This window comes from Dromiciops gliroides, chromosome 2 (assembly GCF_019393635.1).
Source record: "Dromiciops gliroides isolate mDroGli1 chromosome 2, mDroGli1.pri, whole genome shotgun sequence".
NCBI lineage: Eukaryota > Metazoa > Chordata > Mammalia > Microbiotheria > Microbiotheriidae > Dromiciops > Dromiciops gliroides.
The window spans coordinates 60,346,739-60,367,377 of NC_057862.1; the positions used below are offsets into that span (position 1 = coordinate 60,346,739).

At 44.7% G+C, this 20,639-nt stretch overlaps 1 protein-coding gene across 6 annotated transcripts in view; it reads left to right on the forward strand.

Moving 5' to 3' along the window:
- ZMIZ1 (zinc finger MIZ-type containing 1) overlaps positions 1 to 20,639 on the forward strand; it is a 469,106-nt gene that overhangs the window by 158,391 nt on the left and 290,076 nt on the right. The window lies entirely within an intron of this gene.

Consider the following 20,639-nt stretch of genomic DNA (forward strand, 5'->3'; position numbering starts at 1 on the left):
ACTCACTCACTCACTCCTGAGTGAGGCATTTACAATTTACCTGGGGAGAGGCATGCGTAGCAAAAAAGAAACCATGAGAGAACCACCATAGCAACTCCCATATTTACACAGTGCCACAGCTTGCAAAGCCCTTTCCCAGTAGCAGCTCAGTGAGGTAGGTGGGGCAAATGTTGTATCCATTTTATAGATGAGGGGATTGAGACACCAAGGTGAAGCGATCCCTGAAGCAGGATTCATTTGAACCAGGATGGTATAGCAGAAAAAATGCTGACTTTGAAGTCGGGGAAGCTGGTGATTTCAAATCCTGACAGTTGTTACCTGCGTGACAGTCACCTCTCTGGGCTTTGGTTTCCCCATCTCTAAAATGAAGATGCTAGCCTCTGAGGGCCCTCTGATCATCTGAATCCGTGTCCTATCATTGCCGATCTAGCTTTCTCTCCACTGTGTTCTGCTGCTTCCCTTAGCCCAGAAATTTGAAAGAGAACCTTGAAGGAGGGACCCGTAGGGAGTACAATGTAGTAAAAGGTGTAGCCATTGAATTGGGCCTCCTTGGGAAGCCACAGGAGTCGGGCAGATAATCTTGGAGGGCCTTTCCAGGGTGCTCTATGATCTCTTATCTCTTTGCTCAGCTGGGCGAGGGTGACCTGTATTGACTTGGGTGTTAATCACTTACAGAGTCCAAAAGGCAGTAACTATAGACCCCACCCTACTTAAGAGTTTCCCTCTCTGGAGTGGAGCAAGTGAGGAGTCCTGGAATGAGTTGTTAAATTGAGAGTCTAGCTCTAGTCCTGGAAAGCCCAAGAAAGGTCTTTGGGGTACAGATTGGAGAGAACCAGTCCATGCTCTGAATCGAGGATACCTGAGTTCTTTTTCCTTTGATTATTTAATTTAAAATAATAATAACCAGTATTTATATAAGCACTTAAAGGTTTGCAAAGACACTTTATAAATATAATCTCATTTTATCTTCACAATAACCCTCTAGTCCCCATTTTAAAGATAAGAAGACTAAGGCAGACAGAGATGAAGTGACTTAACCAGGGTCATACACAATTATTATCCGAATCTTGATTTGAACTCAGGTCTTCTCAACTCCAGGTCCCCTGCTCTGAACCCTGTAAATTGCCTAAGGCTGATTCTCAGATCGTGGATTGAGTGCCTGAAGGAATCCAGTCCAACCATCTCATGTTACTGATGGGAAGAGGTGACTTGACCTTGGGAGAGCAGAACTGGGATTTGAACCGAGTCATTCTAGAGAAAGAGAATAGCATTCGTGAAGGTGTAGATTTCAGGAATGAGCTCAGTGTGACTATTAGACAGGGAAGACTGTTTTGATTGGGGGGGGTGCCATTTATGTTAGGTAATTGTTAGAAAACTTAGGATGGTAGGGGCAGCTAGGTGGCACAGTGGATAAAGCACCAGCCCTGGATTCAGGAGGACCTGAGTTCAAATCTGGCCTCAGATACTTGACACTTACAAGCTGTGTGACCCTGGGCAAGTCACTTAACCCTCATTGCCCTGCAAAAAAAAAAAAAAAAAAGAAAAAGAAAAGAAAACTGGGGATGGGTGGGAGAAGAAGGGGGTAGCTGGAGAGTTATGTTAGTGAGTTCCAGAAAGTAGACATGAGTGTGGACCCAAAAGCCAGTCTAAGGATTTAATGTATAGATTTGGATATATAAGAGTCATAGAATGATACCTTAGAGATCCATAAAGTTAAACTCCTTCAATGTAGAAAGCAGAATCAAGTTGGGTGGGGGTTTTTTAAGTTTAAAGGTATTGATAAATCAAGAGTTGACTGTGCTCATTTTGTTATTCCCCTTCCCCTGCCTCTCCTGTACTAGGAACGGGAGGGGCCCTGGCTTGCACCCCCCCCTTCCCCCACACCCATCTAAATTATATAACCTACTTCAGGTCCTTGTCATTTCTCCACATTGTATACTCTGTCCCAATAGAATGGAAGCCCCTTGAGACCAGGAAGGGTTTCATTTGTGGCTTTGTATTCCTAGCCCCTGACAATAGTGACTGATACAAATTAGATGCCCAGGAAATGTCTGTTGATTGATTGGCCGGTTGACGATTGAAATAACCTCTTAATTGGCTTCCCCGCCTCATAACTCTCTCTTCTCTGATTCATCCTCCACACAGCTGCCAGGTTGATACTTCTAACGCACAGGCCTGACTGTGTCTCCTCCTTGTTTAAGAAGCTCCAGTGATTTATTGTCTCCAGGTGTTGCTGTTGTTGTTGGGGTGACTAGGTGGCACTGTGGATAGAGGGTTGGACCTGGAGTCAAGAAGACTTCTCTTCCTGAATTCCAAATCTGGCCTTAGACACTTACTAGCTATGTAACCCAGGGCAGGTCCCATAACCCTCTTTGCCTCAGTTTCCTCCTCTGTAAAATGAGCCAGAGTCAGTCAGAAGAACTCATCTTCCTGAGTTCAAATCCCACCTCAGATACTTATTAGCTGTGTGACCCTGGGCAAGTCACTTAACCCTACCTGCCTCAGCTTCCTTATCTGTAGAATGAGCTGGAGAAGGAAATAGCAACCACTCTAGTCTCTGTGCCAAGAAAACCCCAAATGGGGTCACAGAGTCAGACACACCTGAAATGACCGAACAACAACCTTCTTCCAGTCTACCTTCCCAGGAGTGTTAATTTCTTTCAATGTGTGCTATGGGGCAGCTAAACGAATCAGCTTGGTGTTCCCCTTATATAACCTTCCATCTCCTGCCCCCATGGCTGGAATGTCTCCCCTTCTCTTACCTCTAGTTCTTAGGGTCCCTCGCTTCTTCTAAGTCTCATCTCAAATAACTCCACCACGACCACCACCAAAAAAAACAAAAAAACCCCAAAAAACCAACAGCTTGGTGTTTACTTCTTTGTCCTTGTTTCCCCAGATAGAATGTAAGATCCTTCAGGACAGGGGCTGTTTCATTTGTCTTTGTGTCCCTGGTGCCTTGTACTGTGCCCAGCACATAGTAGGTACTTCATCAGTGCTTGCTGTATCAAATAGACTCCTGTCTCCATCCTGCCTTTCCAGGTTTATTGTACCTTACTCCCCTTCACATATTCTATGGTCAAGATGGAGAGGAGTAATGTCCTTTCAGCATCATTCAATTCAATTGGTCTAGAATGGGAAAGTCACAGCTGGTTGGTTATTGCCAGCACTAGAACCCATCTCCCATCTATCCTGTAACACCCATCCCATGACTCCCATGCCCTCTTCCTTTCTTCTCTATATCTCCTTTAATTCATAAGCCATGAAAGTACTTTTCTCCTAATTCAGTCCCACAGAGGATGCTGCAGATGGGTCAGGATACAGTGTTTCCACAGGCTGCCTGGTCCATTTCCCCAGTCGTGTCTGCTTCAGCACTGAACCATTTGTAGCTGCCCAGTAGCATACCATCCCCTGTACTGATGCCTCACCCTGACAGACCCATCTCTCCATCTAGCCATGACTCAAGTGCATAGCCCAGTCAGCAGCCCTCTCTGTGTGAGCCAGACAGGAATGCCATTGATCTTCCTTGCAGAAGCTTTCTTTTCACAGTCTGCCAGCAAAACCGTGCTGTTAGCCCTCGTCGGGGCTAATTAGCTAATAATTTAATGGAATGGAGACAACGGTTTCATTCAACGGTAGAGGAGAGAGTGAGGAACTTGGAGAGAGTCACTAAGCAAACGACACCTTGTCAGGGCACTCCGGGTGGGCCTGCTCTCTCCAAGGCCTGGAGAGTTGACCTCAGGGAGCTCTGTTCTTGTGTGGGGAGTTGATGTGGTTGACAGTTCTACAGTTATTGGGGTTTTTCAGGAGGGGGTGGTAAACGAGGGACAGATGGGGATGCCTTACAGTGCCCACACTGAAAAGCTTTAGGCCCTGTACTGGGAAGCATCCAATGACATGTAAAAAATTACTATGGTGATTATATCATTATATCTGTTCATTAAAGCAGGTCCCCTAAGGCCTCCTACTAGGTTAATTCCACTTATAAGCTCATTCTGGAAAATGTTAAACAATTCATACTTATCACTAATTTAGCTTGGCCTTCCACCCAGGTAGTTTGAATTTGGGAGGTTTAACCTTATTAGAATAGTGTTGACTCACTTTGGGGCAGTAACAAGTCTCTACCCAGTCAGTTAGTCAACATTTAAGACACCATGCTAAGCCCCAGGGATACAAAGAAAGGTAAAAAAGACAGTCCCTGCTCTCAAGGAGTTTGAGGGTTAGGTTCACCATTCTACTGTTAGCAGTTAATAATGATAGAGGTTGGCAGGAGGATAGTAATTCATATTTCTAGAATGAGTGAAGGTAAATAAAGACTTTTCTCTTAATATCCCCATAGTGTAAGTTGTTATCTGTCTATCAGGCCATGCTGGGAAATCAACACTATTCATTTCTCCTTTTCCTTGCTCCTTTATAAGGAGAAAAAGAGAATCAAGAGGGTACATTCAGGATTATTGTAGCAGGTGAGATCCCAGTAGGAAAAGACTCCATTTGCTAGGATGCCATGCTCTGAAGACACATGAAATGCAGTGAACTATTGGGACCATTGGGGAAGAAATGACCCAGTCCATGGAGACAGGACCAGGTGAAGAAGACTTACTACCAAGTAAGCAAGGCCTAGGCCTAGAGGCTATGATCTAGTATCTTTTATTTTCAAAATTTTTCTTCAAAGTTTTGTGATTTCAGGTTTCTCCTCCCCACCTCTCCCTTGATTTCCCTCCTGAAACCCCAGCTTAGATATAGCTATCCCCCCTCAAGATTATGCCTCTGTTCCCTTGGAGTTCTCTCCCCATCATACCTGATGATTTTACCTCATTCCCTAAGGAGAAGCCAGCATTGCAAACAGAACAAGATGGGGCACATGTCTTTTTCCTTACAGTCCTATGGACTACAGCCAAGGGAGGGAAGGACACCTGAATTGAAAGTGGAGAAACTTGAGGCTGGGGTTGGGCTGGAGAATTGGAATAAAGCTGATGATGGAAAACTAATTTGAATTATGGCCAATACATGGAGGTAGGGACCATCAAGGAACCCTAGGAGGTCTTTTCATACCTCCTTCTCTGCTTGGAGCCCATCCAAAGGCTGCCTATGCCTAGCTGTGGATGCAAGTGCTACCCTCCTTCCCCCACCAGTGTGTCTGAGGTTGACTCGTGGGTGAGACTTTCCATTGCTATGGATGTAACAAAGCTGTTTGAATGAAGAGCTGAAACAAGCCATGGATTCAATATAGTAAAGTCCACCCAGGAGATTGATGATGTTATAGCAAGTATCTTTTTAAGGTATCTGAGACCAAAGTATTTGGAGAACAAAAAGTATAAGAGCTATCATGCTTCCAGTTAAGCTTTGCTTTCCTTTTGATTTGCTTAAAGGGTTGGGATGACGTGACCATTGAATTAATAACCTTTGTTTAAATATTGATTGGAAGCCTCAGTTGTTTTTAGGAATGGAGTATCATATCCCTAGGGGAAAACTAAAATGAGCCAGGTTATGATGTTCCCAGAGAGAGAATCTGAGTGGGGGCCAGAACCGTAATGAAATAATAGAGAATATTCTTAGTCATTGCTTCATTTCCAAGACTGAACCTATAGAGCTTCAGTAAGGGGCCGTGGGATTCATTCCCATTTTTATAGATGGGGTTTAAGTGACTTATCCATGGAAATACATCAAAAGAGAATCAGACCCAGAATTCCAATCCAGGTCTTTTGATTCTAGGTTGCTTAACTCCAAGTCCAGTGATCTTTTCACTCCCCCATTCTGTTTTTCACAAAGGGGAATGTAGGCAGTGTTAACATCCAAAGTATGAGAGTCCTCATCTCCCACCCATATATGCTTCTAGTCCCACCTTAGACACAATCTATCTGAGCTTCAGTTCCTAATCTGTAAAATGGGTCTAAAAATAGCATCTACTCATAGGTTCATTTAATGAAAGTCAAATGATGTAATGTAGGTAAAGCTCATTGGAAATTTTATTGTTGTTGTTGCTGGTGGTGGTGTGTGTGTGTCTCAGACTGAAGTCACTGCCCTTGGACCCAGGTGTAACCTAGGGTCCCCTACCACTGTGGTATACCATTCTAAATGCAGTTTTTTCCTTTACCCTTCTGAGTTAGTGTGAACCCTCACTAAGTCAGAGGGAATATATTCCAGGAATTCTGGGAGATTTGGGGTTGTACTGTCAGGAAGACCTGAATAACCATCCTCATAAATATTTGTGCTCATTCTTTTAACCAGGCCATGCAAAGAGTTCCAAGCTGAGAATTCGAGGTTTGTTCTCAGGGTCATTTAAGGAGATGTGTTTGCGTGTCTCCAAGGCAGGAATTTCTCTCATTCTTAGATCACTCCAGATGGGCTGTGGTGTGGTTTGGGGGATCTGTGGGCTTAAGGAAAGCCATGTAGAATCAGGAAGCTCTTTCTTTGGGGCCACATTTAATGTTGGACATAAGGGGCCTGTCATGGGCTCCCGTCAGTTTGCTTTCCATCTCAGCCAGATTCCACACTGTTCTATGCCCTCTTCCGGATGCTTTTGGCTGAATGCATATGCCCAGACAGAGACATTAAGACTTCCAAGGTGGGGAGGGGTGGGGGGATTTCCAGGCAAGTAAGCAAAGGAGTGTTTTTGGGAGATAGGTGGGTGGTTAGGACAGGGACAAAAAAAGTATATGTTTACGAGATTTGCAATAATATAATCTATGGTATTTATTTTATTGTTGTTATTATTATAGGGTTGGGAGGTGGATTATAGATTGAATAAGATGCAAAAATCAACTCATCTTTTAGAACCAATGGACCTTCAAATTTTAGATAAAGCTAGAAGAAACCTTAGAGATACAGTGCAAATAGTATTGGATTTAAGGTAAAAGGAACTGGATTCAAATTTGAGCTCTGTTCCTTAATATTCAGGTGACCTTGGGCAAGTCACTTCATTGTAGGGCTTTCAATTATTTCTTTTCTCTCTCTCTCTCTCTCTCTCTCTCTCTCTCTCCCTCTCCCTCTCCCTCTCCCTCTCCCTCTCCCTCTCCCTCTCCCTCTCCCTCTCCCTCTCCCTCTCCCTCTCCCTCTCCCTCTCCCTCTCCCTCTCCCTCTCCCTCTCCCTCTCCCTCCCTCCCTCCCATATGTCCATATATATATGTACACTTATACATATTATAAACAGATGTAATTTGTTGCTATTTTCTTTAAATTTCTCCATCAAAGCTCAAGATTTGCAGCACTTTGAACTGCAGGGCATCAATAATTGTGACTGAATATTTTAAATCAGGCTGGGATCTCTGTACAGCATACAGAGTGTGTGTTTTTAAATACATGCACACAAAATTTATTTGTGTGTTGTCTCCCTCATTAGATTGTAAGCTCCTTGAGGGGAGGGACTGTCTTTTGTATTTTTGTATCCTCTTTTTGTATCCATAGTACTTAGCACAGGATGAACTGAATAACCATCCTCATAAATATTTCTGCTCGTTCTTTTAACCAGGCACACAGTAGGCACTCAATAAAGGTTTAATTGAACTGACCTGAAATCCACTGTTCTGGGCCCCACTTTCTTTATCTGTAAAATAGTGAGATTAGACCAAATGACCCCAAGGTCCCTTTGACTCCAAATCTGTGATCCCACATTCCCTTCAGTGCCCCGGTATTCTTCTGCAAGGAATTTGAGACAGCCCCTCCCCCCCCCACACCCCCTAACAGAAATATTGGTTGTCAAGACAGCCATCCGTCTCAGCCAAAGGAAAAAAAAAATGCTCCAATGGCAATGTCCACACATGAGCACTTGATTACTTCATTTTGGTGTATGCTACAGAGATCCCAGCTTGATGTAAAATATTCATTCACAATTATTGATGCCTTGCAGTTCAAAGTGCTGCAAATCTTGAGCTTTGATGGAGAAATTTAAAGAAAATAGCTGCAAATTACATCTGTTTATAATTAATGAAACATTTTCTTCTTATGTAAATATTTAATGCCTGGGGGTTTGGGGCTGTGCTTCTCTTCCTCTGTACCCCTTCCCTGTCCAGAAGACGCTGCCTTTATTTACAGGCACAGTGCCCCGGATCCCCTGGTTCAGGGGAGTGCAGAAAGATGTCTCCTTGGAATCTGATTACCTGGCATACGTCCCTAGAATGCCCTGTTGGATGAGGAGGGAAGGAAGGAAGGTGAGGGTGGTTATACTTTACAAGGTTGACTGCTCCTCGGCCCCATCCTCCCCACATTCCTCCTGGCTTCATCAAAACATCACAGGAAATAAGTCAGGAAGAGCTGATGGTGAAAGCTGACAAGACCAGAAGAACAGAACACATTTCAGATCTTGGTTTAGAATGGCCTTTATTCATTTGAGTCTCGTCATTAACTTTTCTTAATTATATTCCTAAATCAGTTGTCATTGGTCAAGCCAAAATGGGTGGGTCATTATCATTTTCGTGACCACCATCTTCTCTCCCAGCTCAATACCCTCCACCCCCAACCTTGACACACCATCCCTACCATGGCATCCAGTTGGAGAGACAAGGCAACTGAGTCATGGAGAACTTCTGGGACCAGTCTGTAGTTGCAGAATAGGGATCGAGTTTGAGTTAGGATGAGAAACAAAGGGGTCTTCCCTCCTCCTCCCAGGCATAGGGTCTCCTAGTCTGAAACCACCTCCCTGGACCCTTGCCCAGCTCTCTGCATTTGCTTTTTTAGTGGCCTGGTAGAGGTTGAATCTCAAGTGTTTGGGAAGGATGTGCTTCGAGGAAAGGTCTCACTTGTAACATTTCTTGGCTAAGCTGCCAAAGGAGTCAGGCTCAAGAACTCACTGATCTAGAGAATTTGGTAAGGAGTAACAATGGGCCAGTGTCTTTTTCATTGAGGGTAATTGGTTTAATGGAAAGAACACCAATTCTAGTCCTTAATTTGCCACTGGCTCGACTTTGTGACCTTGGCCAAGTATGGGCCCTAGAGATAATGTCATCTGATCCCTTCATTTTACAGATGATATAACCAAGGTCTCTTCCCACACCAAGATAACATATTTTATGATAGTTGAGAGGAAATAGCTTTTATTTTATTTTTTTTCTCCTGGAACATAACTTTCTCTTTTGGCCCTGCCCTGTTGCGGGGTGGGGAGACATTTTTCTTAGTACTTTCTCTGTCAACCCCCATCATCTCTCCAGTCCAAGATTCTGTCTCCGATGAGGGATACCCAGAGATGTCTTGGAAGGGCTGGGATTGGCCCCCATCTTGTCTTGGGCCCCTACTTCTCTTCATAACTGGTTACAGATTTGTCCTGCAGGAATTTCTCTAAACCGTTCTTTGACCCTTCAGCCTGTACCACCTCTTGGGGCTTAACAAGTTCCAGATGTTTACTCCCCGATGTGAAAAGTAAATTTACTTCTCTCAAACTCAAGGAGGGGCTCCCTCTTTCTGACAGCCACAATTGGGTGAACAAGTTTGCATTCTCTCAATTTTATGTCTGCTCTCTTTCTGGGTTTGATGGAGTTGGTTCACAGAGCTCTCCCTGTCGTCATCTGTCCAGAGGGAGGGCAGGCTTGTAATGTGCCATAGTGTGCCTACTAGGCACTCCTCATCAATCCACAAGATGCGGACTAGATGCACAAAAGGTAGCATATCCTAGTGGGTAGTGAATAGAGTTAGGAATGAATGAGAGAGCATTTTTTAAGTCCTTACTGTGTTTTAGGCACTGTGCTGAATACTGGGAATACGAAGACAAGATAGTCCTTGCTCTCAGGGAGCTTACCTTCTAGAGGAGAACACATATAGGGGAATGGTGGCCAGGGAGGAATGTTTTGGACATGAAAGTCAGAGGGAATGCAGTTGGTTGATATGTCCTTACCAGGAATAGCAGTGTGGATTTGATTACTATTCTCAGGGGAAGACCTGCAGTCATGCCCCGCCTCTGATATATATATAAATAAAATGGCTGTGTGTCCCTGGATAAGTCACTTGAATTCTCAGTGTTAACTATTGATGGATGTAAGCTGCTGAGATGGTGCTGATCTACACTGAAAGAATATAAGTTCAGGGGGCAGCTAGGTGGAGCAGTGGATAGAGCCCCAGCCCTGGATTCGGGAGGACCTGAGTTCAAATCTGGCCTCAGACACTTGACACTTACTGGCTGTGTGACCTTGGGCAAGTCACTTAACCCCCATTGCCCCACCAAAAAAAAATAAATTAAAATTTAAAAAGATAGAATATAAGTTCAAAGTCACAGGTCTAGTGGTGGTTTTTTTTTTTAAAGTGTATTGGTGGGGATGAGTGTGTGTGTGTGTAACTTTGTTACATCTATGGTTTATTCCATCATAGGTGTGCAAACTCCCTTAGCTAGTGCACATCAAAAATTCTCCTGTAATTTATATTTTTAGATGAGTGCCTGGGAGCACAGAGAGTTTCTAAGTATCTTGGCCAGGGTCACATAGCTGTTGAAGGCAGGACTTGAACCCAGGCCTTTCTGACTTCTAGACCATCACTAGCCATTAGGCTGCACCGCCTCCCATTTGTGGATGGAGTGATGTGAATTAATGACATATTAGCCTAGTGATGCATCATCTCTCTGGATCACCAAGGATACCCCTTTCCCAGCTCCAGGAACCTTCCCTTTTCTTTGGACCATAAAGATATGATTGCCTCAGTGCAAAGGGAAGAGGGTGAAGTTGGCAGGGCCAGATGATTGAGCAAGTGGAGTTTTGTTGTTTTTTTTTTAACATTTTCTCAGATGAGCAGCATAATTCCCACTTAGGCAGCACTGACTGTAACCTTGACAAAGCCCTTTCTTCATAACCCCCAGAGGCATGTAGTAAAAGGACTATTATTTCCATTTTACAGATGAGGAGACTGAGATTCCAGGGGGATATAAGACTTGCCTGAGGTCACAATCAGTCAGTCAGTGTCAGAACATGCCTTAATTCTGAGGAAATAGAGTCAGGCAGATGTCTCTGAACCCTCTATTGTGGCAAAGAGTCTTGGCTGCCTTAGAGGGTATGCCGTTTCAGCAGACCCATCAGAAAAGCAGGCAGGAGAACCAGAGGTAGACCACAGCTGAGCCTTCTAAGAAGTTTGCTCCTCATCCTTCTTTCTTTCACTCAGCCCTTGGCATGCATCTGCTCTCCCAAATTTGTGAAGGTCAGTAAAGTTTTTCCAGAGCATTTACCACCTTCCTTGGCTATGGTGTCTTCCTACTTCCCTTTGTCTCCTAATTCTATCTTTCTTGTACTTCCTGGCTACCAGTCTCCCAAGGGAGAAGCAAGACCCGCTGGTCTTATTTATACTAAGCTGTTAGGGTGTCACATTTTAGGATCATAGGCGGAGATCTGAAAGGGATCTTAGAGGTCACCCTACCCCTCATTTTACAGAGGGGGAAACTGAGGCCCATGGAAGTGTGACTTGTCTATGGTCCCACACAGGTAGTGTCAGATGAGACCTGAACTCAGTTTCTCTTCCTCTAAACCCAGTATACTTTCTACTGTGCCTCATTAGCTCCCAGGGAGATTGTATTTTAGGTGGACCCAAAAAAGTAGTGCTTTAACCCAGAAGAATTAAGTCATAGGAGACTAGTATCTAGAATGGGAAGATACCTTTGAGATCACCTAGTCAGATCTTCATTCCTCAGAGAGATTGTGTAATTTTCCCAAGATCACAGAGGGAGTGCTTGCTCCCTGGGCAGAGCCAGGATTTGAACCCAGGTCATCTTCCAAATATTTGCTCTTTCTGCAGCCCTTTGTCATTAGTTACTTCTAGGATGAGATTTCCGGCACGAGGAAGGTCGATATTGTTGGACTTTGGGGGTGGGTGGGCTGTCTTCCTGTATAGTTTCCTCTACCTCCTTCACATTCGGCCACATGTAAAGGCTGTCAGTCCCGACGTTTGTATGCAGAGATGATGAGAAGGAGCACGCAAGCACCATCTTGGATTTTGTTATTGGCTTGGGAAGGAAGAATCAGGTTAATAGCAGGGCAAGGGGTGTTTCTGACATTTTCTCAAGGAAGCCGTTCAAGCACGGCTGCTCAGCCCTGTCTTTTCATTTCCAGATTCTTTACCAGAAGCTGTAGTCCATTAATGGCTTCAGTTCTTCTGGGACTGAACAGAGGGAAATTGCTAGGGCCTTCCTAGGTAGGGAGTGGAGAGAGAGAAGGCGGGTCCAAGGAGAAGGAAGAGGCTGAAGCCTCCCCTCTCGATGACATTGGTTAGTGTAACCTCATCTGGGTCGTCTCCATTATTGGGGGGGGGAGTTAATGGTATTTCATATTTATGTTATAACTTATGCTTTCCAAAACCATTTTCAAGTCCCCCTGTCTCATTTGATTCTCATAACAACCCTGTGAGGTGGGCAGGCCATGGATCATTAACCCTATTTTACAGATGAGAAAACAGGTTTGGTGAGCCAAAAGTGATTTGTCCAACATCACACATCAGAACTAGGACCCAGACCCTTTGAGTCCTAGTTCCTGCCCTATCTGGTGAGGTGAGTAGTCACAAGGGATGATCCCCTGTTTTAAACCATCATAGGATCTCTTCTGGAAGGTTGTCTGGACACACATGAGGAGGAAGGGAAGGAACAAGCATTTTTTAAAGCACCTACTATGTGCCAGGTACTTTACTAAGTGCTTTGCAAAAATTATCTCATGGCACTGTGAAATAAACAAAATAAGCCTTAATCCCCCTTTTATTTGCCCAAACTGAGGAAAATCTCTCCTGGCCACTCAAGGGCATTTAGTGGGCCAAAGTTGGGATAGAAAGGGACACTCATACCCTTCTCAATTACCACCACCCCTGTCAGAGTAGTTGGGTACATGGAGGTATCATGGAATGAAGTCACAGCTGCCTAGGAGATAGGAACAAAGAGGTGACTCTGAGCTTCATCTTCTCTGCCCCCAGCTCAATACTATTTCTTCCTTTCCCTCCCATTTCTGCCAAAATACGTCATGTATTTCTTTCTTCTGGATGATACTTGGAAGGATCTGGATTTCTTCAGTGCAGGCGCTCCCTCCTCTGTGTGGATGCATAATGAGCCTCCCTGATTGCCATCTTATCCTATACAATTCTCATCCGTGCTCTCCTATAAATACACCTCCGAGAGCTCTCCTGACATCCTAGGGACCTTCTTTTGCTATTTTATTTCCTCAAGGATACCAGTGTCACACTTGGTCAGTCAATCTGTTTGCTAAATAAATAACCAGGCCACCTTCTTTTTTTAGTTATATGTATCACTGATGTCTTTTACACCACAGCTCAGTGGCAGCTCATCACCAATGGGCTGCAGCCTGCATACACCCAGCCATGTGGCGTTTCTTTGCCCTATGATTCTCAGCCATATAGTATCACTGGCAGAAAACCGATGTTAAATAGGCAGCAAGCAGTTTGGAAATTTTAAAAATGCTAAAAATTTCTCAAATGCATTTCAGTCCAATTTCCTCCTTCTTTTGGATTCAAGGGTCAATCCATTGTCTGTATTTGCTTAAGATACATAATATGCTGAGGGACCAACTCAGTGGGCTGCCCATTTGACTGAGTATCATAGTCCAGGAAATCCATGTTTTCATCCACTTTGTTTTTTTAGTGTGAATGATTAGACATCATATAATAATGATACATATACTACCTATACTTGTATATTTCATATACTACAAAGTATTTTTCAGGCATTTCCTTGGGACCTCCCAATAGCTCAAAAAATTAAATATTGAAGGAATTTTTGCCTCCATTAAGTGACTTAACCAAAGTCACAAAAGAAATAATCAGGAAAGTTGGAGCTAGAACCCAGGCTTCCTGACTCATGTGATTCCAGGATTCAGGAAACATAACACTATGGGAACCATGTTGATTGGTTAGCTAACTGTCATGCCCTCATAATGGGAAGGGTTTCAGAAGAAAAAAGGCTGTTTATATATATATGTATGTATGTATATATATATGTATATATATATATATATATATATTTATATATATGTATGTACTGAGGGGTTTTTTGGGGGGGGTAGGGCAATGAGGGTTAAGTGGCTTGTCCAAGGTCACACAGCTAGTAAGTGTAAAGTGTCTTAGGCCAGATTCAAACTCAGGTCCTCCTGAATCCAAGGCCGGTGCTTTATCCACTATACCACCTAGCTGCCCCCAAAAGGCTGATTTTAAAAGAAGACAAGAATAAAGTTCTTTAACCCCAGTGTGTTTGGCTCATTCATTCTGTCATGTTTAAACTAGAGCTAGAACTAGGTGAAGGAGGGTCCCACCTCCCCTGTGCCCTGTGAGTAGTTAGAGGAGATCCCCCCCTCTCTACATTTGGTGGTATCTATCTCTTGGATTACAAAGCAGGAAAAGTCATTCAAACAAAATGTTTAATTTTTGAAAATTCTCCTGAATTAGAGATTCATTTTATGGCGGGGGAGGGAGTTGTGGAAAATTGTATGCCAGAAGGGAGAACTGAAGGGAGGCCTTTTCTTGAGGGTCAGTCAGAAGAGGACCCTAGAGCTGGAGCTGAAAGAGACCTCAGTAGTCATCTTGGCTAAAAACTTGAGGCCCAGAATGGTTAAGTGAGGCCTAGGTCCCTCTGAGATTGGAATCCTGATTTTCTGACCCCCAATGCATCATCATTGCGCAGTGGTGTACATCTTCTGATCCCCTTATCTATATATCTTTGCACAAGGATCCCTGAGCCCTGGGCTTTACTTCTCTTGAGCTTTCTTTCTTAGCTTTCTTAGCTTCTGGGTTAGGGTCCCTGGCAGGGTTAAAAAGGGTGGTGTCCATCTGACTTCTCAAGCCTGTCTAGCCAACTTTCTGCCTTTGCCCCCTGGTCCCTTGTGTCTTCTTCTGAAATTTTGTTTTTTCACCCCCTTGTGGTACCCTCCCCAAGGTCAAAGGGACAGGCTAGAAACGTGTCAGCCACACATCCATAAACATGCCTGTTGTATTTATATATTTATTACGTTACCTTGTAAAATGTCCTGAGTATTTAATGACTCCGGGGCCTGGGGAAATAACTTGGTCCCAGCTGAGGAAATGACAGAGTTCATACAGTGATCAAAACTGCTGAGAAAATAAACACCTTCTGTGCCCTGCAGTGGTGGCTGGTGAGGGTCAGCCTAGCTGAGGATGAATGTCACAGGGTTTATCCCGGGGTCTTGGAAGAACCTCACACTGCATCCCTTCAGCTGGTATTTGGGAGTGCCTCCCGTGTACCAGCAACGTCCTGGGCACTGGAGAGTGAAGAAATACAAAAGCCAAGGCGTCTTCCCTCCAAAAGCTTATTCTCTAGAGATGGTGAGAGATGTGGACAGTCTTCTTATTCATCGCCTCTAGATTCCTTGGTTTTGCCCCCACAAAAACCTTTCTACACCTTTTCCAGTTTCCTCGGCATCTTCTTCCCCCTCCCCTGACAGGGGCAAGAGTGAGTATGACCTGTGAAGGGCATGGTGAAGATTTGGCAGGGCTGGGGCAGAGGGTATAAGTATGGCAGTGCTTCGATGCTCTGTCCTCCCAGTGGTGAAGAACATAACTCATCCATGTCTTCTCAACCTTTGTGATTCTTATTCATGTCTTTCTTCTGGCCTCTTTAATATCTCTTCAACCACCATGGGGTTGGGGAGTGTCTCTCCTTCGCTGCTGATAGCCTCCTCCAGCTCCCCTGAGCCCATCCTCGCTGCTTGTCAGCTCCTGGGGCTTCAGTAAGTTGGCTGTCACCAGTTCTGTTCCTTCTGATGAAATGAAGGCCCACTATTTTACCAACTGCCCTTTCGCTGCCTCCTAATATCCTCTAGGCTTTACTGTCTGCCCTGTTCCCATGCCCGCTAGACCCCCCAGCTTTCTCATCTTCCCCAGTCCAAGGCAGGACTTGCCGACGGCCTTGCCGTGGAACTCTAAAGCATCCATGTCTTTCCTTCTGCCTGGCAACTGAATTTTCTCTTCTTACCGTTTCCCAATGAAAACTTCTTGAGATCTGCGACTGTCACACTCTTCAATTTGTAGTCCCACAGTATCTGGCACATGGCAAATGTTTAATAAATGCTTTTTCATTCATTCATTGACTTAGGTTATACTCAGTAATATCGGGTTCAGATCCTCTCCCTCACCCTTTGTAGCTGTGGCACCAAACACAAATCACTTCTTTTTGAAGCCTGTTGGTGTTTGTTGTTGTTCAGTCATTTCAGACTTTCCGTGACCCTGTTTGGGGTTTTCTTGGCAGAGATACTAGAGTGGTTTGCCATTTCCTTTTCCAGCTCATTTTACACATGCAGAAACTGAAGCAGACAGGATTAAGTGACTTGCCCAAGGTCACATAGCTAGTAAGTCTCTGAGGCTGGATTTGAACTCTGGTCTTCCTGATGCCAGGCTTGGCACTCTATCCACTGAAACACCTCCCTCAAGGATTGTTAGTGAGCTCAGATGAGATCAATGTACATCAAAACCTTTACCTACCTTAAAGTGAGGTATACAGGGCAGTTAGGTGGTGCAGTGGATAGAGCACCAGCCCTGGAGTCAGGAGTACCTGAGTTTAAACCTGGCTTCAGACACTTGACACTTACTAGCTATGTGACCCTGGGCAAGTCACTTAACCCCAACTGCCTCTCTCTCTCTCTCTCTCTCTCTCTCTCTCTCTCTCTCTCTCTCTCTCTCTCTCTCTCACACACACACACACACACACACACACACACACACACACACACACATTTTTAAAAATTTAAAGTGAGGTATAAATGGTAGCTGTTAGTAGCAGCAGTAGTGGCACTGGTGGTGCTGGTGGCAGTGGTGGTAGTAGTAGTGGTAGTAGTTTCTGCCTCTTCTCCTGACCTCTTTTCACCCTTTCCTTATGACCAGACCTGCTGTTGGAGACCAACAGGGTCAAAGTTTCCTCCCTCTCTATGGACAGTGATTTGTCCCATCAGTCTGTTAGTTACTAAATATTTATTAAGCACAAAACCTATCCCTGCCTTCAGAGATCTTCCAGAGGAATAGGGATGTGATAGAAAGCAGGATAGAAGAAAGACCCTCTTGGAGGCAGGAGAAGGCTGGAGTGAAGGAGGAACTGGCTAGTCCTTTCTTTGCCTGGGGAGCTGCAGGGAGAAAGTAAAAGTTAGGAGGGGGATGCAGAATCCCTTTCCCCTGGATAACTGAGAGTCTTGTGGACCTCTGGGCTCCTTGGGCTCTTTGTCCTTTGGCCCTGACCCCTCCCTCCCAGCCATTGTGTGTGGGGAGAGGTGTCGGAGAGTTGGCCATCTCTTGTTCTTTGGGGTGCCCTGTTTCCTCTTGACTTAGATTTGTGCATTTTGGTTTGGAGTGGGAGTGGTGGTCATCCTGTGGCCTGGAGGACAATCTGCCAGTCACCAGTCAACAAGTCTTTACTTTTCAGTAGCCCCCTCTGGCCTAGGCCCTGGGCTAGGAGCAGGTTTGTGGGTTCTAGCAGAGGAAAGGACCTGGCCTCTGAGTCAGTGGACTGGTTTACAGCTCTGGCCCTGCCCTCTATCACTCCGTGGCCTGGGACGTTTCTTCCTTGTCTGTAAAGCTCCTCTGAGAGAAGAGTGTAACTTTAGAACTAGGAGGACCTCGGAGGCCATCCCGTTCAACTTCCTCATCTTATAGGTGGGGAAATTAAGGCCTGGGGTGGTCACAAGTGCCTTGCCCAGAGTCACACAGGTATTAAGTGACCAAGGAGGGATTTGAACTCAAGTCATGCTGACTCCAAACTCAGCATCATATGCACTAGGCCATGGACATCTCTGGTATGCCACATTTGGGCTAAGAATCGCAGTGCATACAAATGCATGGGAGACAAAGGGCTCACCTTCTAAGAACTTTCATTCAGTGGGGAGAAAAACTAGCCAACTTTTAGATCCAAAGTGGCGATTTAGTATCCGTTATGTATGAAAAGGTAGCAACAATATGCCAAGTGGGTATTGTCCATAATACCACTATAAGATGATGGAGGAAGGAGAGATCTTTGTGTGCCAGGGAAGGGTTGAAGGAAAATTTCAGAGGAGGGTGGACTTACTAGCTCTGTTACTCCCTTACTGGTTGTGTGACCTTGGGCAGGTCAAAACCTCCTAGCCTCAGTTTTCTCATCTGAAGAATGGGAATAGTAACAGCATTTATCTCACAGGGTTGTTGCAAGGATCAAATGAGATGGGGCACTTTGCACATCTTAAATGGTTATACAGATATTAGCTGGCATCACATTTATTATCATAAATATTTATTTTGTTATTAAAATATTTATTTTAGTAATAGTAGTAGTACTTGAGAGGAAGTGTGCCACAGAAGACAGAGTCAGCTTCAAAGTCAGGAAGATCTTGGTTCAAGTCTTGCTTCTTATATAGACTAATTTTGTGGTCCTGGGTAACCCTCTTACCCCTCTCTAAGACTAAGTTGCAGGAATTCTAGAAGGGGCTGGGCTTGCATTGGTGGGTGGGCTTTCCTTACCTGGGAGTGCCCTATATCAGTGAAATTATAGTTGCTAGTCCACATCATGATTATGAATCCTTTTGGATCCTGAACAGTGGGTGGGTTTGGAGGAGAGAGGGCACGCCATCCTAGGGGGTAACCATGAGACTGAGGGAGTAGGAGAAAATAAGACTAGAAGGGTGTCTTGGGCTATGGAAGGTATATCTTTTAGGGCCAGGTTTTAAAGAATCTGACTTGGTTCAGTATTCCTTCATTCTAACCAGAGCCAGGCTCCTGCAGCGTGTTCTTTCTCCCTCTAGATCTGAGCCCTGTCTGGGTAGATATTGTTGCCTCTGTATTCCCCTGAGCCTGGTGCCTGCCCCGTCCTTCATTCCTTCCAGATATCTATCTGTGTGACTTTTGATTTAAAGAGTACCTGAGGTATTGAAATGTCTCAACCCCCACCTACCTCCCCACCTCCCTAGACACAGTGGCTAGCTGCTGGGATGCCTGTTCCCAGTGCTGAGTGAGGGAAGGCTTATGTCTCTCTTGTTTGGGCATGTGTACACACAAACACTCTCTCTCTCTCTCTCTCTCTCTCTCTCGCACCTGCCCCCCTGTTCTCCGTGGGAGCCAGGAAGAAAGTCTCGCCTTTGTTCCACAGTCAACTGTCCAGATGGCTACTCAGCTGGGCAGGCAGTTGCCTTGTATAACCTGAACCAGCCCTCCTGCTCTTTTGAATTCTCTCCTCCTACGCTGGAAACCCCTGCTGAGTCTTCCTGCCTTGTCAGATCCTGTGTGCCCACCTGCCCCCCAGGGAGCTCCCCACCACCTGCCACCCTCCAGGGTCCTGACTTTAGGGCTCAGAATCCCTCAGGGCTGTGGGGCAGGGGAGAGAGCAGCTCAGGGCACCTGCTGGGCTCCATGAATGTAGGAGAGGCTGGAAGGATTCCTTTGAGCACTCAATCAGAGCCCTTGATTTCTTCCCCTTTACCTTCTAACCAGCTGGCCATTGGAAGGTCCCATTCAATCCCAAATCCTCTCGTCTCCAGTGAATTTTAGATACTGGGTTGCCCAGCTCCCAAGGGGAACATCAACTAGGCTGGGTTTGTGAACCAGGTGAAATTAAAAAACAAAAACAAAGAACTAGCCAAACCTATAGAAGCCTTAGTGTACTCATTTTTAATGCTGGCTCCTTAATGAAGCTCTAGGGCCTTGTGGGAAATGGCCTTTAATTTTGGCCACCTTTTCCCCCTTTGTACCCATGTATGTAATATAAGGCAGTGTGATATAATGGTTAGGGCTTCTAGTGGGGACCAGATTTTTAAATTATGTAAAATGCTTCCCAGACTTTGAATTGGTTGGTATATAAATGCCAGCTCTTTATGACAGTGCCTTGCTAGGGGTTTCACTCTTTGTATTGCTGGTGGTTGGCACATAGTCGTCACTTAATAAATGCTTATTGATTGATTGATTAAGTACTTGGCCTGTTCCACTTCTCTGAAGCTTGCTTGAATGGGTACGTGGGCAGTATTCTCTTTGGGGCTTCCAGTAGGGTGGCCTCCGGGGATGTCGGATGATGCTCTGAGGTCTGGCTTCACACTGTCTCTGGGAAAGTGCCTGTGCATGGGCCCAAGAGTCTAGTGGTTATTGTTCCTCCACTTAATCCCTGGAGTTTGATGGGCAGAAGAGACAGACTGTGGAGAGAGTACCGACCTTGGAATCTGGAAGGCCTCTACCAAGCCTTTACTGCCTGGGGTGGTTGTGAGGACCAAAAGAGATTACAAAAATGATATACAAATGTGGGCGATTATCGTTGTTGTCATTATAATAATGATCCTTTTCACAGTGTAGTGATGAGGACCCAATGAGAGCATGTAACATGGTTTATGAACCATAACATTTATATGTATGGATGCATGCATCCATACATATGTACTTATACATATATACATAATATATATGTGTCGGTATTGTTATAATTCATGGGGTTATTGTTATTATTCATTTGAGCTATCAAGCTCAAATGAGAGCATGTAAAGTGCTTTATAAACCATAAAGTGTTATTTAGTTAGCTAGGTAGATAGACAGACAGGCGGGGAGATGATAGATACAGATATACACACACATATATTATATACCTACACACACACACACACATACATATATGTTTGTGGGCTGTTATTATTGTTGTTCACCGGATTGTTGAGGGGATCAAATGAGACAATATGTGTAAACTGTTTTATAAACTTTAAAGCTCTCCGTGAATGTCAGTTATCACGATGAAGAAA